This window comes from Panthera pardus, unplaced genomic scaffold, assembly GCF_024362965.1.
Source record: "Panthera pardus isolate Hobbes unplaced genomic scaffold, ASM2436296v1 HiC_scaffold_19, whole genome shotgun sequence".
NCBI classification, from domain to species: domain Eukaryota; kingdom Metazoa; phylum Chordata; class Mammalia; order Carnivora; family Felidae; genus Panthera; species Panthera pardus.
This window is the reverse complement of record NW_026526754.1, coordinates 22,985,675-23,001,563: the sequence shown is the minus strand read 5'-3', so window position 1 is coordinate 23,001,563 and position 15,889 is coordinate 22,985,675. Positions and strand designations below refer to the sequence as shown.

At 61.8% G+C, this 15,889-nt stretch overlaps 1 long non-coding RNA gene across 1 annotated transcript in view; it reads left to right on the top strand.

Moving 5' to 3' along the window:
* Positions 1 to 10,585, top strand: part of LOC109245577 (uncharacterized) — a 28,826-nt gene extending 18,241 nt beyond the window's left edge. Inside the window, exon 2 of the long non-coding RNA XR_008423605.1 lies at positions 8,846 to 10,585. This is a non-coding gene — a long non-coding RNA (uncharacterized LOC109245577). The remainder of the gene's footprint in view (positions 1 to 8,845) is intronic.
* Positions 10,586 to 15,889: the final 5,304 nt, after the last annotated feature.

Sequence of the window (15,889 nt, the reverse complement as noted above, 5' to 3'; positions counted from 1 at the left end):
CGTCCGCCTTCAGCTCCGGCTGTGACCTCGTGGTTTGTGAGTTCGAGCCCCGCGTCGGCTCTGTGCCCACAGCTCGGAGCCTGGAGCCTGCTTCCCCGCTTCTTCCGCTTCTGGGTCCACGCCTCCACGCCTCTCTCTGCCCCTCCCCCACTCACGGCTGTCTCCCCCCGCCTCGCCTCCCCTCCCCTGCCCCCCAGCCTCCCCCAGCCCCTTGGCCCCCCGCCCCGTCTCCCCTGCCCCCCGCCTCCCCTCACCCGCCCCCCGCCTCCCCTCCCCGCCCCCGCCTCCCCTCCCCGCCTCCACTCCCCTGCCCCCTCGCCCCCGCCCCCCCGTCTCCCCTGCCCCCCGCCTCCCCTCCCCTCCACCCCCGCCCCCCCCGTCTCCTCTCCCCCTCCTCTGCCCTGCCTCCTCCCCTCCACCCCCTGCCCTCCCACCGTGCCCCGTGCCCCTCTCCTCCCCTCACCCGTCTCCCCTCCTCTCCCTCCGCCTCCCCTGCCCCCCGCCCACCGCCTCCCCTCCACTCCCCTGCCCCCCCCCCCCCCCCCTCCCCGCGTCGAGGCTCTGTCCCGACAGACTCGGAGCCTGGAGCCTGCTTCCGGTTCTGTGTCCCCCCCGCCTCTCCGCCCCTCCCCCCCACTCCGGGCGGTTCTGTGTCCCCCCCCCCCCTCTCTCCGCCCCTCCCCCCACTCACGGGCTGTCTCTCCCAAAAATAAAATAACGTTAGAGGATCACGGTTAGATGGATCACCTGGTCCCTTGGTTGGTTTGCCTGCCACGCCTCCCACGTGGAGCGCTGTGCTGGGACCTGACAGGTGCGCCCACTCCTGCTGGGGCCACAGACAGCCCCAGCGAGCGGGTTGAACAAATTACCCCACGAAGCAGAGCAACACAGGTGCGCCCGCTCCTGCTGGGGCCACAGACAGCGAGCGGTTGAACAAATTACCCCACGAAGCAGAGCAACACAGGCCAGGTGTACAGGCCAGGTGTCGGTCCACGCTGGGAAAGGGCAGGGAAAGGGCAGGGGAGGTGGCGGGGCGAGGGCGGTCAGCCCAGGCTGCTCTGGGCACAGACCTGAACGCAGAGACGCACCATGCGGCTGTGGGGGGAGCGGTGCCCCAGGCAGAGGCGATGGCAGAGGCGATGGCCGGTTGGAGGGAGAACGGAGGCTCAGGTGGTGGAGGTGGAAGGACAGAGACAAAGCATCGGGACAGGCTGTCCCCACCCGCCCCGAGGACGTTTGAACAGAGCCCCACCCAAGCAAACGCTGGAGAAAACTGCCCCACCAACAGGTGACATTTGCACCAAGGGCTCCCTGGTAGGCCTGGAAGAGGTGACATTTGCACCAAGGGCTCCCTGGTAGGCCTGGAAGAGGCAGGGCCTCAGGCTGGGTCCCAGGGGACCCAGCCTTTCCCATGGCATGGTGACAGTGGGGTCAGCCGCACCCACTCAGGAGATCAGGAGAACTAACGGTGGGGTCAGGGGCCGGGGTTCCCACCTGGACACCCGCTGAGGGAGACAGCCCTTATGGCTCTAGTGGGGAGCACACAGCCTTCTGGAAGTTTCTGAGCACTCGAGGGCAGAGGCAGGCTTCTCTGGGCTCCCCTTGCCCATCCCCAGTCCGGCGGGCCTGTGCTGAGCAAAGGCCTCCGTGTCCAAGGCCAATGCTGCCCCCACTTATTTCCTCTCAGGAAGGGCCCTGCCTCCCTGCGGCTTGGGTCATGATGACAAATGGAGGGCAGCTGACCCCTGGCCCCGGGGTCAGAGGGCGCCTGCACGTACCCACGCCAGGCAGCATCGGAGGAGGGGCTCAGCCCGAGACGGGAGGCCTGCAACTTGCTCAGCACATTGGTCCCTCTGAGGGCAGGAGGCCGGACAGGGTTTGACCCCATCACGAGGCTCCCACAGCCACCTTGCCCTTGAAGCAGAGGACGTCGTGTGCCCAAGGCCGGGCCCACATCGGCACCACCAGGGATCTGAGAGGAAATGCAGGGTCCCGGGCCCACCCGCAGAACCAGGCCCAGCCCACTGGGGCCCCGAGGCGCAGGGCCAGAAAAGAGCCACTGTGCACGCTGCCCGCTGCTGCCCGCTGCTGCTGGCATGGCCCTGCCCTCCCCCTTCCCCTCCCTGCACCCTGGCCTCCTGGGCTGGCTGAGCTCCCTAAGTGCCCCCGGCCCCCCCCCCACCCCCCCGCGACGGTGCTCGCACCCGTCAGCACTCTCCAGCAGCCCCCCAGAGAGGAAAACGCTTCTCAAGCGCTGACATGTGAATGAGCCGGGGAGGAAGAGGGGGCCTCTGCCCTGGGACACCCTGGCTCCACCGCCCAGGGTCCGGGGCAGCCCCCCGGGGACAGCAGGGCCGTGGGGGCGAGGTGTGGCCGTGGCCCTCGGGCCAGAGGAAGGACAGTTTGAAAGTGTGCGCTGGTCCGGGGGCCCGGGGACGAGGCCTGGGCCCCTGTGGTGGGAGAGGGGCAGACGGGCCAGCTGGGACTCTGTCATCGGAAGGCCGGTGGCCAGCTAGCTGCTCAGGCGGGAGTTGGCCCACACCTGCCCAGCGCCCCGCTCACGCACGCACCTGCCTGGGCACTCCTCCACCCTGACCCAAGTGGTTAAGTTTGCGTTACGAAATTTTCAAACATAGTAGAAGCGACTGCCTCCCATATGTCCTCGACTTACCCTCGGCGATTAGCTTTTCGCCAATTTTTCTGCGCAGCCAATAGTCACAGACGTTGTGGAACCCACTAGCATCGTGCGGACGTGCACGTACTTCCATCCGAACTATCACAGCAGCATCTCTGCAAACGGAAAGACATTCGTCCCAGCGATCACGATGCCGTTAGCTCACCTAGCAGAAGTAACAGTAATTCCCTCATCGTCTGCTACCTGGTCTGTGTTCCGATCTCCCCAGAGGACCCCAAAATGGACCAGGATCCAATGGAGGCCTGCGCGTTGCACTGGGGCGTTTTTACCCCGGGCCAGGGTCCCCGGCTCCCCTGATTTCCCCGTGCGCTGCACCGTTGAGGAGACCAGGCTACGGCGTGCAGAGTGGCCCCGACCTCACCTCTGGGATGAGCCCACAGGCGAGGGAACTGAGGCCTGGCAAGAGGGACCCCAGCGATGCCCCAGAACGGCATCCGTCGACACAAGCCGGTGGAACGGGATCTGCCTAGGACAGAGTCACGGCCCAGTCGGGACGAAGTGCCCAAGGCCATCCGCCAGAGCTGTCAGGCAGGACCCCCTCGGCCGCAGGTGGATTCGTGTGGACGGGGAAGACGACGTGGCTCCACCAGCGGGCGCCAAGGATCGAAGGGCAGACTTGCGCACGGCCGCCAGCAGACGGGTGCTAAGCGCGCCCGGCTCCCGGCGGCTCCGTGGGGCGCACGTCAGCCCTCGGAGCCCCAACACCCCGGCTGCGGCGATGGGCCTACGAACAGGGTGAACGTCCCACCGGGCGTACGGTTTCCGCGTGTCCTTCCTCCAGCGTCTCCCCTTCTGCCTCGACGGCCGGGCACCTGGGACTCTCTGAGAACGGTCCCAGAGCCCCGGCTTACCGTGGGGGAGTCTGGAAGCCCCCAGCCCGAGCCCCCCGCCCCCCGGCGGGTGGACCTTGACCCCAGGACGCCGCTGGCCTGGGGCGTTGTCTCTCCTTCTGTCCTTCCTCACCCGTCCTGGTTTCTCCCGTGGCCTTTACCGCCGGGACACAAATCTGCTTCAGGTCCGTCTCCAGGGAACCGGATCTGGGACTGGGAACCAGCTGAGGACCTTCCCAATGAGCCTTTCGAGAAATCTTGCAGAATCAATGGAACTGCTTCCCAGGGAGAGATGCTTCATATTTACATAAATTTGCATACCATTCTGGGTCCCCAGAAAGTCCACCTACACCCCCCCACTTTGAGACCACGCGCCCGTGTTCGGGTCTGCTGCCTCGTGCAGGGCGGGGGCGTCTGATGGAGGGTGACGGGCGGCCCGCGGGGCCCGCGCTGGGACCCCAGCCGTGCACCTGCAGGCTGAGCAGCTCGGGGCAGTTCCCCCGCCCCCCGGTGCCGCACGGGCCTAACGATAAACCGGTTCCCACAGGGTTCTCAGGGCGACTGGTTGGGACAATCCACAGAAAGCACTTAGCCCACAGCCGGCGCGGCATAGGGCCGTCTGAAACCCTCACTGTCGTCCCTTTACCGTGAGATGCTTCACGTCCCTACTGGTCTGCGTGTTACAACTAAATGCACCGAGTCACCGGAGGCCAATGAGACAGGTCTGATTCATTTCCAGGGTCCAGATATTTGAAATCACGCACCGCGGCTACTCTCTGCGTATCATCTCAGTTAAACCGGCAGACAAATCCTGCCGGGCGTGATGTTGCCAGACGGGGAAGCAGGCGCAGCACCTGGGGAGAGGCGAGCTGCCCCCCACCCCGGCTCGCAGCTGGCAGGGCGGCGGGACAACGGGCCTGCCCGCGGCCCCCATCCCCCACCCCCCCAAGAGCCCTGGATGCGGTCGGGAGACTCCCAGGTGCCAGTGTTTGCGACTTCCCTGGAAAGAGGTCTTGAGCACGGAAATCCGGATCCGTCGTCCCAACTCCCGTGTCTTCTGCTGCTCATCAGCCTTGGAAAGCAGCTAAAATATCGCTTCCGCCTCGCGGGTTCCCATGCAAATCGCTCCCAGAGCTGGGGAAAGTGCGGTGCCTTCAATAGGTCACAACCTTCGCCCCTTCCTCTCCTTTCCGATGCAGGAACTGGGTGTAGTTCCTTTCTCCCCATGCCGGCCGCCGGAGGAAGCCGTTTCTGGCCACCGCAGCCTGTGCCGGCAGAGGCCTGGGTGGGTGGGCTGCCGGCTTCCTGCCTGCCCTTTGCCCCCTGTCATCCCCGGCCCAACCCCCACCGACACATGGGCCGCCTTCAGTCCCACGTTCCCACTGCTCCTGCCAGGCAGCCCACCTGGATTTCACCCACTCGCCGGGCGAGGGTGGCCGGGGCTGGCGGAGCGGCCTCCAGCGACGCAGCCAGCTGTCCCCCCCCCCCACGGGACAGCCGCCAACCACGCTGGGGACCCCGGAGCCCGCAGGTCGTGGGTCGGACGCTGTCTACACCGCTGCCCTACTGCACCACGGAACAGAACGGAGGGAACAGACCACCCACGATGATGTCAGCGAACATCCCGCCATCGAGAGGGACCGACTGGGCCAGTGTACAGACCCCGGTCCAGCTGCAGGCCGCATCCCATGCCAAGAAGCTGCCGTCCGGCTTGAATGCTCCTAGGAGCGGGGAGCTCGCTCCTTTCCAAGGAGAGGAATTTATCTCACGTAAGGAGAGGGTACTGGCCTCGCTGCCCCCTCCTCCATCAGACCTTTGAAACATCCCCCAAAGCAAGCCAGCTGCGGCCCTGAGACCCCTGAACTGCCCTTCCTCCCGAGACTTCACCGTGTCCCTTCACCCTTTCTCTGGCATTCTCTCTGGACCGTGGAAGCCAGCACCTACTGACGGCATCCTTCATGCCAGGAGCGTCCTCACAGGGCCCCCAGCACCACCGCCCTGTGGCGCTGTCTTCGCCCCTGGCGCCCAGGTGAGGGCCCGCGGGTCACAGGGCCGGAGCCCTGCCTCTCGGGCCTCAGCCCTCGGCCAGTTCTTCCGGAGGGTTTCCGTGAGCCCGAAACACTTCAGAATCCCCCAGAGCCCCTGCTGAAGGGCTGTGAGCCTGAAGAGACAAAGGGCACACCTCAGGAACTGACGTGGAGTGCTCCCCGTGACAGCCGAGGGTGCCCACACCTGCTCACACCTGCCCGAGAAGGATAGGACTCCCCGGCCTGGGGACGGGGCGGGGACTCGGGGTGAAGGATTGGGAGGGAAAGGGCCTTGTCGCCCGCGACTCTTTGTCAGGGTTTGAAATCAGCTTTACCCTGGCCACGTCTTCCCTCTTTGAAATACTTTCAAAGATGGGAAAATGAAAGAACATGAACATCTGGAGGGCGGAGACCGTGGGAGAGGCTCCTGTCCGCCTGGAGGGAGGGGCAGGGGCGTGAACATCTGCTTGAGCGGAGAAGGGCAGGGGGGTGGGGGGAGAGGCAGGATGACCTCAGCCAGCCCCTTGGGAAATCGCCTCCACATTTTTATTTTGACGTTCCCGCAGCAGGCACCGCGGGCTGAGCCGCCGTGGTGCAGGGGGCGAGCCGGAATGAGCTGGAGACCTTACCCCGCTGTGTTTCTCTGCGGCAGCCAGCCCTTGGAGACGCGGTGGGCGCCCACCTTGGGAAGGACCGACCTTCCACGGGGACCGCAGCCACCGCCCGTCCGGCGCCAGGGGCTCCCAGCGGCTCAACTCTGTCTCCCTGCAGGGGCCCGGACCCTCCCCAGCACACGTCCACCCGCACGCCTCCCGGAAGAGCAGAGGCCCCAGGGTTTCGTGCGCTCTCGATCTCCGGTAGAACTGAGCGGGGAAAGAAAACCCACAGGAGGACCCGAGGGGCGTGGGGGGGGGGGGCAGTCAACCGGCAGAAGGGGCCCTAAGGCGCAGCTCGCACACCGTTGAGGGGAGTCCCGACCCCCGTGCTGGGCCGGCCGGGGCTGCCGGGGCATCAGTCGTCAATACCCCTCACAACGTCCGCGCGTTCAACCGAGCCAGGCCGCCGCTCGGAACGCAACCAGGGAAGACGCTTGGCTCAGCGTGCTTACGACGGCGAAAATGGGACAGAGCGCCCACACGCACCTCCCGGCGGGGCCGGTGATGCGGACGCGGGTGTGGCCCCGGGATGCTGCCCTTCAGCAGCCACTGAGAGTGTGGTACGAAAGTGCCCTGGAGGATGTGGAAATAGGCCCTCAAGACGCTGTTAAATGGGAAAAGGAAGGGCGCCTGGGTGGCTCAGGCGGTTGAGCGTCCGTCCGGCTTCGGCTCAGGTCACGATCTCCCGGTTCGTGAGTTCGAGCCCCACGTCGGGCTGTGCGCTGACAGCCCAGGGCCCGGAGCCTGTTTCGGATTCTGGGTCTCCCTCTCTCTCTGCTTCTCCCTGGCTCTCACTGTCTCGCTCTCAAAAATAAATAATCATTAAAGATTAAAAAAAAAAAGATTCTCTCTCTGTCTCTCTCTCTCTCTCTGCCCCTCACTGGCTCAGTCACTCTCTCTCTCTCTAGCTCTCTCTCAAAATAAATAAATAAACTTAAAAAAAAAACAGAAAAAGGAATATAGACGTAACAGGACTCTGATTTTGTAAAACCCCGCATATATACACATACGTGCAAAGAAAATATCTATAAAATCATTTCGGCTGCGCTCCACAGTCTTTACAGGTCATTTCTGAAGTGTAGGATTACAGGTGACGTGTGTTTAATAGTTCCGCTCATCTGTGCATTCCAACTATTTTGTGAGATGCTAACTCTCGCTACATTGACGTCTTTGAGGCATGATCTGCCTCCAAAACCGGACCACTCTTTTCAAGTGTACATTTCCTCACGTTCTCACGAGTTTGTACCGCCCGCGTAACCCCCACCGCAAACGAGACCCAGAGCTTCCCGCCATCCCCGAAACGTTCCCGTAAGCCCCTCTTCCGACAACCCCTGCCCCCTCCCCCAATCCCGGCCCCAAGAGACCATTAATCTGCTTCTTGCTACTCACTTAGGTCCACCTTTTCCAGAGTTTTATAAAAGTGGAACCACACTGTGTATGGTCTCCTGCGTCTGTGTGCTTCCACTCGGCATAATGTTCTTGAGATTCGCCCACATTCCACGAACCAGCAGTGGTTTCTTCCCTTCTCGTAGCTGGGTAGGATTCCACGGTGTGGCTACGCCTCGGTGTGTTTACCCACTCGCCCTTGATGGGCAGCAGGGTTGTTTCCAGTCTGGGGCTGCAATTACGAAGTAGCCGTGAACATTCATGTTCACATCCATCCGTGGGCGTATGCTTTCCTTTCTCCCGGGGAGACGGGCTCATGCAGTAAATGTATGTTTGGTTCTAGAAGAATCTACAAAACTGTCGTCCGCAGTGATTGTATAATGGTACGTTCTCACCAGCAACAGAAATTCCGGTCGCCCTACTCCTCGTCAACACTTGGTATTGTCTGGTCTTTAATTTAGCCACTCGAACGGGTGTGTAGCCCCCTGTGGCTCTAACTTGCGTTCCCCTGAGGACCCGTGTGGTCAAGCATCTTCAGTGTGCTTGATGACCATTCGTGCATCTTTTTGTCTGAAGTATCTTCTAACATTTTCCCCATCTTTTCGTAGGATTGAATGATTGTCCAGTGTAACACATTTTTGTTTTGTTCTGCTTTTAATATACTGGATAAAGGTCCTTCGTCCGATGCACGCGTCATGAATATTTTCTTCCTACCAGTGACCACGGTGGCCTTTCCCATTTTCCTATGGTGTCTTTTGAAGAACCTGAGTTTTAAATTTTGCTTAACATTAAAATATCAATGTTTTTCTTGTACAGTTTACATTCTTTGGGTTTTTATCTAAGAGACCTTTGACTACCCAAGGTTACAAAGATCTTCTCCTATGCTTTCCCCTTGGAATTTTGTAGTTTTGGCTTGCATGTTTAGGTACGTAATGCATTTCGGTTTAATTTTGTGAATGGTGTGAGTTCACGTTCAACGTGCATTTTTGTCCGTCACCTACGATGTCCAAACTTGGAGCCGCTGGCCACAGGTGCCAGCTGCGCGCTTAAAACGTGGCTAGTCCGAATCAAGACGTGCTATCCGTTAAGAATACACAACACACGTCAGAGAATTGGAGCCGAAAAACAAAGTAAAATGCCTCACTGGTGATTTTATTGATCGAACGTTGAAATGACAACGTTGTGGGTATACTGGCTTAAACGGGCTACATTATTAAAATTAACTCTCCCCATTTCCTTTCGCTTTTTGAGGATGGCCACCGGGAACTTTAAATCACGTGTGCGGCTCGCATCGTGCTTCTGCTGAACAGCACTGGGCCCGGTGGACACCCATTCCAGGAAACGACTCCCCTTCCCCTGAATCACTTGACCACGCACGTGCGGTTCAGTTCATGGCTCTCTGCCCCATTCCACTGGTCCCCACGTCTGCCCGTGAGTCACACCCATGCCGTCCCAATTGCCACAGCTTTATCAGAAGGCTTGAGATCGGGTCACGTAAGCCCTCCCACTTTATCCTTGTTTTCCCAGTGTGTGTTTGTTCCCTTCAGTTCTTTCCATCTCCGTGGTGATTCTCAAGTCGGCTGGCCAGGGTTGTTTTTGTGTTTGTTTTTTTAGGGCTGTTGAGATTTTATTAAGATTACGTTAAATCCGTAGATCAGTTTGGGGAAGGCTGACGTCTTAAAAACGGTGAGTCTTCTGGGCCATAACGTGGGGTAGCACGCCGTTTACTTAGGTCTTTGTCGCTGTCCATCAGCAAACCGTCCATCAGCATTACGGTTTCACTTACCCCGAAATAGGTGATGGTTTTGATACAATTTTACATGGTGCTTTTAGGTTTTTATTTTCCAGCTATCGATATAGAAAACGTGACTCAATTTTGTCGTAAAGCGATCTAGTATTTGCTGTCTTGCTACATTCACTTACTGCTTCCAGGAGTTTTTTGGCGACCTCCTTAGAAACTTCTACGTTTACAGTCGTAACCACAAGTTCTTCCTTCTTTCCGGCGGCTCCCTCCTGGTGATGCCTCCCCGCACCCGCCGTGCCCTCAGGGGGCAGACCGCGGTGTGCACGGGGTGACGGGCACCCCTGTCTCGGCCCCTGCTCAGGGACACGGTCAGCCTGTGCTGTTGGTTGCTTTCTATTGTTGTTGTTAATGTTTATTTCGTTTTGAGAGAGAGCGAGCGCACTTGTGCGAGCAGGGGAGGGGCAGAGGGAGAGGGAGACGCAGAATCCGAGGCAGGCTCCGGGCTCCGAGCCGTTAGCACAGAGCCCGACGCGGGGCCTGAACCCACGGACCGCGAGATCGTGACCTGAGCCCAAGTCGGACGCCTCAAGGACAGAGCCCCCAGGCGCCCCAGCCTCTGCTGTGAAGTGAACCTCAATGCAGGCATCCATTGATCCGTGAGCCTTTCTCCGGTTCAGAAAGTCTTCCTCCTTCCCAAAGCGAGAGTTTTCATCATGAGCTGTTGTCAAATTCTTGAAATGTGTTTTCCGGCCGTACCAAGATGGCCTTCTGGTGCTTTCCGCTTCACTCCGTTAAAGAGGGTATTCTCGTGTGCCGGACCAGCCCCGCTCGCCTGGGGTAACCACTGGACCCTAGCGCCCCGCGTGCTGGGCTCTCCGCGTGACGGAGGGAGGCTGGGCTCCGCCCTGACCCGCTCACCTTAGAGCCCGGCCGCCCCGGGCACCAGCGAAGGGCAGGGCTCCCAAGCTCTGTTCTCTCCAGGTTCCCGGCGGGGAACGTCCCCAGCAGAGCTAGAGGCTCCTGGATGCTGCGAGCCACGTCCAACAACAGCATCCACGTGTCCTCGGCAGCCCTGCAGGGAAAGGTGCCCACGGAAGGCCATGACCGTGGCGGTCTGTCAGCACGGCTTGACCGCAGGAGCTTCAGACCCCACCTGTCATCAGGTTCGCTTAATCCCCAGAAAACGGTCTAATCCATAGCGTCCCCCGCAGGACCGAGGACAGAAAGCGTGATTTATTGCTGCTGAAGTGTGTCCTTTCATATTTCCAAACTGCCTTAGGGAGCAATTTCTCACAATGTCAGCAGCTGGCTGCGGAGAAGAGGAAAGGGGCAGAGCCAGGGGCGGGAGAGGGGCCGCACATGCTCCCTCGTCCCCGGGACCCCGCGCCCGGGATGCTGCTGACCACCTCGGGCAGGGAAGACGCCTGGCCCCGTGTCCTCGGCTCCTAGGGCCCTGTCCCCGCGTGCTCAGGAGGGGGCTCCTAGGGCCCTGGCCCCGCATGCTCGGGAGGGGGCTCCTAGGGCCCTGGCCCCGCGTGCTCGGGAGGGGGCTCCTAGGGCCCTGGCCCCGCGTGCTCGGGAGGGGGCTCCTAGGGCCCTGGCCCCGCGTGCTCGGGAGGGGGCTCCTAGGGCCCTGGCCCCGCGTGCTCGGGAGGGGGCTCCTAGGGCCCTGGCCCCGCGTGCTCGGGAGGGGGCTCCTAGGGCCCTGGCCCCGCGTGCTCGGGAGGGGGCTCCTAGGGCCCTGTCCCCGCGTCCTCGGGAGGGGGCTCCTAGGGCCCTGTCCCCGCGTCCTCGGGAGGGGGCTCCTAGGGCCCTGGCGTGACCGGCTTCCTGGGCCTGCGGGAGGAGCCCGGGTCCTCCCCACTTCCTGCCCGCCTGCGCCCAGCTGCCTGGTTTTATTAGAGCCAGTTGTCTGTGAGTTTCCTAGAAACAAAAGGGGCTGATCTCATCCGCCTCGCCCAGAGAGATGAAATGCTAGCACAAAGGCCTTCGCCTCGGGCCCAGGGCGTCTCCAGGACCACCTCCCTGAGTCCTCACGACCCCCCAGGAGGCCACTTGTACCACGACGGCCACTGCCCAGGAGGGGAAACTGAGGCACGGCTGGAGTGGGGCCAGCACCTCAGGCACTAGGGTGGGGCTACAGCAGGAAGCCCCAGGCCTGCCCCTCGTGACCTGGGTTCCCAGCAGCCACCATTGTCTTCCCGGCACAGCTGAGGACGGGGGCCGGCGAGGTCGGGGCCCCGAGCTGCCAGGGGCACGGGACTGAGGCTGCTCATCTGAGGACCCGTGGTCACAAGTGACCGTGGCCCCGTGACCTCCCGGGGGGGGCACCGACACCACCCCCAGAGCGGCACCGAGAAGCCACACCGGTGACCTGTGTGCCGGCTGCTGCCTGCTCCCGTCCCGGCCGTAAGCTCCGTGAGGGCTTGTCCCCAGAGGCCAGAGTCGTGCCCGGCACGCGTGGGACTCCGTGAACACGTCGAACGAATGAACGACAATACTTAGCGTTCCCTAAGCCCTTGCTCATGTCGGGGATGGCGCTCAGGACTTGCCCGCGCGGATGCGCCTCAGTTTTACCTACCGCACGCGGTCAGAACCCCAGCACAGTAGCACTTCCGTACGGTCGCCCGCTGTCCTGGCGGCCAGCGGTCTCGGCCAGGTCCAGCCGGGCGGGGGCTGGGCGCTCACTCACCTGTCTGGCCCCCGGGGCTGGCGAGACTAAGACCCGGGACTGGAGGGGCTCGTGGTCACCTCCTTCCCCGGGGTCTTTACCTGTGGTCTCGGTGAGACTTCCGGGTGGCCAGAATATCCCATGTGTTTTAAATCTACCCCAGGTGAGTGCCGTCATCTCCACTTCACAGATGAGACAACGAAGGCACAGAGAAGTTAAGCGGGCGGCCCAAGGTCACACAGCGAGTTAGTGGAGGAGCCAGGATTTGAGCCCTGAGTCTCTGCCCTTGACCACCTCCCTGTGTTGCAATTCCAGGGGCTCCTGTTCCCCTGACACTCCTGCCTGGATCCCAGACCAAAATCCCACTTCTTCTTTTTGTTGTTGTTTATTTTTGAGAGAGAGACAGTGCAAGCAGGGGAGGGGGAGAGAGAGGGAGACACCGAATCCAAAGCAGGGTCCTGGCTCTGAGCTGTCAGCACAGAGCCCGATGTGGGGCTCGAACCCACGCACCGTGAGATCATGACCTGAGCCGAAGTCCGTGGCTCAACCGACGGAGCCACCCAGGCGCCCCCAAAATCCTACTTCTAACGAGAGGGGTAAGTCGAATCTTCAGTTGCAACCAATCAATGTTTCCGAAGCTCCCTGGAGCCCCCAGCCCCAGGTTTACCCATGGTGATGCTAACGAGGACACAGCCCTGCCCTCGGGGAGCTCCGGGCCAGGCAGGGAGACAGGCCGTCCCCCCACGGGCTGCCGGAGAGCTGTTGGTGAGACCACGGAAGAGCTGGCTGGCCTGGGCAGCGGGGACAGGAGCACTGACGCCGGGGGGGTCTGACGGGACTTCACCACGGACACGTGACATCTGAGGGACTTAGGGCGGGGCTCCTCGACCTGACCTCAGCACGGCTGACATTTGGGGCCACACGCTTCTTGCCACGGGGTCTGTCCTGTGCATCGTACAATACAACTGCACCCCCTAGCTTTGACCAGGAGCACCCACACGGCCAACTGCTGACAAGGAGAAACGTCTCCAGACGGTGCTGAATGTTCCCTGGGAGCAAAATTACCCCTAGTGGGGAACCACTGGCATGGAGGAAGGAGCAGGATGTTTTCCAGGTGGAAGAGACAACCTAAATCCAGGCAGGTTCAAGGTGGGGCTGAGAGGTGGGCTGTATGGCAAGGGAAGCCAGCTAGCCTGGGAGAGCCTTGGATATCTCGTCGGGAAATTGGGACTCTGTCCTGTAGGCAACAGGGCGCCGGGCAAGCAATGATTATTAAGCGGGGGAGTGAAACAAGAAGGCTCACTCCTTAGGAAGATCACTGTTAGTGGTGTAGAGGCGGGGAGCGTGGCTTAGAGGCTACTGCACTGATCCGAGCGAGAGAAGACAGGCACCCACAAATAGGAATGTCACCGGGCGAGATTTGCAAAGCGCTGCGGGAATTTGGAGCAAGGAGATGCTGAAGACAGAGGTGACTGAGGCGAGTTCCAGCCGGTGGGCGCTCTGCGTTGAGCCCCGAAGGGGGTGGCCAGGAGGGGAGGGGCCTTCCTTATTCCTTGCTGCTGAAGAGGCATATGTCATCCCTGAAGCAGGGCTGCAAGTGAGCCTGGCTGGAGGGGAGGGCACATCTTCCCGATGCCCGGCGGAAGGACCCGGATGGGGTCCTGGAGCCACATGCTGGGAAGGGCGTGCCCCCACGAGGTTCAGGAGGGTGTGCTGGGGGAGGGTGCACAAGGCGGGTTGTGCACGCACATGCCCATCAGGGACCCCAGGAGGAAGCTCCCCATCCCCCACGTTTTTACAGCTGTCTGAGCCCCCACGGGGCCGTCCTGCCCAGGGGCCACCCCCTCAGCCAGAGCAAGTCCCGCAGTTTTCCCAGAGTGGGAAATCCCAGAAGGAGAACCTTGATTTCAGGTGGCCGAACACGGGACTGTGGGTGAATCCAGGCGACGCGGCCACGGGGTCTGGAAGCGTCTCCCGCAGCCCCTTCCGCCGTCCCTCTGCAGCTGTCTACGTCTCGCCCCGGGAGGACCAGGGAGGTCCCGTGGCACGCAGCCACGGGCGTCATTGCTGCGTGACCCACATGCCTTGCCCTGTGCCTGGCACGGAAACGATGCTCAAAGAACACGCAGGAATCCAAGCTGCCGCTTGGCCCATGAGACAAGTTCTGGAACCAGTCCATAAACATACCTTTAAAAGACCAGCTCCTTCGGCTCAGCTATGCGAACAGTCAGCACCTTTTTATCCAAAGAGAGAACTCTGAGCCTCTTTATCTGACCCCCGGAGACTCAGCAGGGCCTGCGGGCTCTGAGCAAAGGGCCCACACAGACAGTGGGAGGGAAGCGAGCGCCGCCGGTGCAGCCTGCCGAGGCCGGGAGGATCCCCGTCCCCCGGGTTCCGGCACGTTTCCAGCTGTGACGCCCCGGGTGCCGCCCCAGGACTGACCTGTGCACAAGCAAGTGTTGTGGGCTGAACCTTTGCTGCTGTTTTCTCCCGCGCGTCTGTCTGCTCCGACGGGCAATGTTTCCTGACGGCAAGGAGCGCGGGAGGGGACACCGGGGTGCCGTCCCTGGCCTCGCGGGCTGGCGCGCAGCGGGGCTCCCTCAGCCGGACCGAGCTCCGGCCCCCCGGACGCGGCCGGTGCACCTGTTGCATGAGGGCATTTGGGGCTCTCCTTATCCCTGTTTTGCAGACAAGGACGCCAAGGTGCAGAGAGGTTGCTGTCTCATCCAAGGTCACACAGCCGATAAGCAGCAAGCTGGGAACGAATGCCTTTAACTAGGAAACCACACAGAGTCTCCCGGCATTTGGACCCCTTAGTACTTGCTGGGTGGGCGCAGTGAGCCCAGTGGCTGGTGTGCACGTCATTATCACCATCGTTCTTACCAGGGCTCAGGTGTGACGGGCAGGGCTGGCGAACGGGAGGGCAGCTCCCGGGACGCCCAGCCCGGTGCTCTCGGCCCCGTGCCCAGCCTCCGTGTGCCAGCGTGGTCACCCTGCTGAGTGCCCTGGGAAGCCCCACCTCTGCCTCCTGGGGACCTGGGGTGTCCACCCTCAAGGGTCCCGGGGCTCTTCCCACCCAGGGCCTGGGCCAGCTGTCCACCCTGATCCCCTGCCCGGAATAGCTCGAAGGTCAAGGCAGTGCAGAGACCGAGAGCACGGGCCTGGGGACTCTGGTCAGGCACTCACGGCAGACAGGCTGCTGGACGGGCTTCCTCGTGTGTGCTTCCTGGTCGGGACCATGGGGACAAGGGCAGACCGACCTCTTAGGGCCGTCATTTCCTTTCCCCAAACCAGCGGTGTCCACGTTCAGCTCGAGGTGGACAAGCTCCCGTGGACGAGGGCACAAATCCCCCAGTGGCCAGGCCTGGGCACAGCAAAGGTTCCATCAGAGCCGGCACAAGCCGTTGTAGGACCTGCCCCTCGGGGGGAGTGGGGGGGGGGGTGGGCAGCCTGCGGGGTGCCCAGGGCAGCGTCCTCCCGGGGTCACCGCCGGGGCACACTGGACATAGCCATGCTCCATGAGTTCTTGGAGATTCCTTTGCACGGTGGCCTCTGTAAATGCTCCAGTCTTCTCTGTTGCTGGCGGTCTTTCAATGTCTGCACATCCCTCCGCTGGCTTCCCCATCCGCCCGCGCTGGACACCGGGTCATCTCCAGTGTGGGGTCTTACCAGTAAAGCCACCATGGACATCCTTTTACCAGTCTTCTGGGGACCCGTGCACGCGCTTCTCTTGGGCACGTGGCCCAGAGGGGAATTGCGGAATGAGTTTAGATCCCGCAGGCAGTGTTGGGGGGCTTTCGGGACATTCCAGACGGCGGCGTCCACAATCCTCGATGCTCTGCTGGGCCTGAGCTGGGTCCCGCCGTGACTGTAACTCACG